The 2,872-nt window shown below is 43.2% G+C and overlaps 1 non-coding gene across 1 annotated transcript; it reads right to left on the reverse strand.

Moving 5' to 3' along the window:
- Positions 1-269: 269 nt before the first annotated feature.
- LOC130978670 (small nucleolar RNA R71) lies at positions 270-377 on the reverse strand. The gene has a single exon (XR_009086289.1). It is a non-coding gene; the product is annotated as a small nucleolar RNA R71 (small nucleolar RNA).
- Positions 378-2,872: the final 2,495 nt, after the last annotated feature.

Here is a 2,872-nt window from a genome sequence, read left to right on the forward strand (position 1 = left end):
AATTAGTTTCTCTAATGCAACAGAATTGCAAGTTCCATGGACTTCCATTGGAAGATCCTCATCAGTTCTTAGCTGAATTCTTGCAAATCTGTGACACTGTCAAGACTAATGGGGTTGACCCTGAGGACTACAGACTTATGCTATTCCCTTTTGCTGTAAGAGACAGAGCTAGAATATAGTTGGACTCACAACCTAAAGAAAGTCTGAACTCTTGGGAAAAGCTAGTCAATGCCTTCTTGGCAAAGTTCTTTCCACCTCAAAAATTGAGTAAGCTTAGAGTGGAAGTCCAAACCTTCAGACAGAAGGATGGAGAATCCCTCTATGAAGCTTGGGAAAGATACAAACAATTAATCAGAAAATGTCCTTCTGACATGCTTTCTGAATGGAGCATCATAGGTATTTTCTATGATGGTCTCTCTGAACTATCCAAGATGTCTTTGGATAGCTCTGCTGGAGGATCTCTTCATTTGAAGAAGACGCCTACAGAAGCTCAAGAACTAATTGAAATGGTTGCAAATAACCAATTCATGTACACTTCTGAAAGGAATCCTGTGAAGAATGGGACAAATCAGAAGAAAGGAGTTCTTTAGATAGATACTCTGAATGCCATATTGGCTCAGAACAAGATATTGACTCAGCAAGTCAATTTAATTTCTCAAAGTCTGTCTGGAATGCAAAATGCACCAAGCAGTACTAAGGATGCTTCATCTGAAGAAGAAGCTTATGATCCTGAGAACCCTTCAATGGAAGAGGTGAATTACATGGGAGAACCCTATGGAAACACCTATAATTCTTCATGGAGAAATCACCCAAATTTTTCATGGAAGGATCAACAGAGACCTCAACAAGGTTTCAATAACAATAATCGTGGAAGAAACAGGTTTAGCAATGGCAAGCCTTTTCCATCATCTTCTCAGCAACAGACAGAGAATTCTAAGCAGAACCACTCTGACTTAGCAACCATGGTCTCTGATCTAATCAAAACCACTCAAAGTTTCATGACTAAAACAAGGTCCTCCATTAAAAACTTGGAGGCACAAGTGGGACAGCTGAGCAAGAAAATTACTGAACTCCCTCCTAGTACTCTTCCAAGCAATATAGAAAAAAATCCAAAAGGAGAGTGCAAGGCCATCAACATGGCCAAATTTGGAGAGGAAGGAGAGGCAGTGAACGCCACTGAGGAAGACCTCAATGGGCGTGCACTGACCTCCAATGAGTTCCCTAATGAGGAACCATGGGAATCTGAAGCTCAAAATGAGACCATAGAGATTCCAATGAATTTACTTCTGCCATTCATGAGCTCTGATGGGTATTCCTCCTCTGAAGAGGATGAGTATGTCACTGAAGAGCAAGTTGCTAAATACCTTGGAGCAATCATGAAGCTAAATGACAAGTTATTTGGTAATGAGACTTGGGAGAATGAACCTCCTTTGCTCACCAAAGAACTGGATGACTTGTCTAGGCAGAAATTACCTCAAAAGAGACAAGATCCTGGGAGATTTTCAATACCTTGTACCATAGGCACCATGACCTTCAAAAAGGCTCTGTGTGACTTAGGGTCAAGTGTGAACCTCATGCCTCTCTCTGTAATGGAGAAGCTAGGGATCTTTGAGGTGCAAGCTGCAAGAATCTCACTAGAGATGGCAGACAACTCAAGAAAACAAGCTCATGGACTTGTAGAGGATGTTCTGGTGAAAATTGAAGACCATTACATCCCTGCTGATTTCATAGTCCTAGAGACTGGGAAATGCATGGATGAATCCATCATCCTTGGCAGACCCTTCCTAGCCACAGCAAAGGCTGTAATTGATGTGGATAGAGGAGAATTGATCATTCAAGTGAATGAAGGATCCTTTGTGTTTAAGGCTCAAGGATATCCCTCTGTCACCATGGAGAGGAAGCATGAAGAGCTTCTCTCAAGGCAGAGTCAAACAGAGCCCCCACAGTCAAACTCTAAGTTTGGTGTTGGGAGGCCACAACCAAACTCTAAGTTTGGTGTTGAACCCCCACATTCAAACTCTAAGTTTGGTGTTGGGAGGTTCCAACATTGCTCTGAGTATCTGTGAGGCTCCATGAGAGCCCACTGTCAAGCTACTGACATTAAAGAAGCGCTTGTTGGGAGGCAACCCAATGTTATATTTTATCCATTTTCCTTTGTTATTTTATGTTTTCTGTAGGTTGATGATCATGAGAAGTCACAAAATCAATTAAAAAAGCAAAAAAAATAGAACGAAAAACAGGAAGAAAAATAGCACACCCTGGAGGAAGAACCTACTGGCGTTTAAACGCCAGTAAGGCTAGCAGATGGGCGTTTAACGCCCAGTCTGGCACCATTCTGGGCGTTTAACGCCAGAAAGGGGCACCAGACTGGCGTTAAACGCCAGGAAAGGGCAAGAACCTGGCGTTAAACGCCAGGAATGGGCACCAGCCCGGCGTTTAACGCCAGAATTGGCTCAAAATGCATTTTTGCATGCCATTTGGTGCAGGGATGACTTTTCCTTGACACCTCAGGATCTGTGGACCCCACAGGATCCCCACCAACCCTACCACCCTCTTTCTTCTTCACCCATTCACCAATCACCTCAATACCTCTTCCCCAAAAACCCTTTACTTATCAAATCCCATCCTTCTCTTCACCACTCACATCCATCCTTCATAAAACCCCACCTACCTCACCATTCAAAAATTCAAACCACTTTCCCTCCCAAACCCACCCATAATGGCCGAACCCTACCCCTCCCCTCACCCCTATATAAACCCATCTTCACTCCTTCATTTTCACACACCCTAAACACTACTTCTTCCCCCTTTGGCCGAACCACATAGCCTCCTCCATCTCCTCCATTTTCTTCTTCTTCTACTCTCTTCTTTC

Source organism: Arachis stenosperma, chromosome 4, assembly GCF_014773155.1.
Source record: "Arachis stenosperma cultivar V10309 chromosome 4, arast.V10309.gnm1.PFL2, whole genome shotgun sequence".
In the NCBI taxonomy this organism is placed as follows: domain Eukaryota; kingdom Viridiplantae; phylum Streptophyta; class Magnoliopsida; order Fabales; family Fabaceae; genus Arachis; species Arachis stenosperma.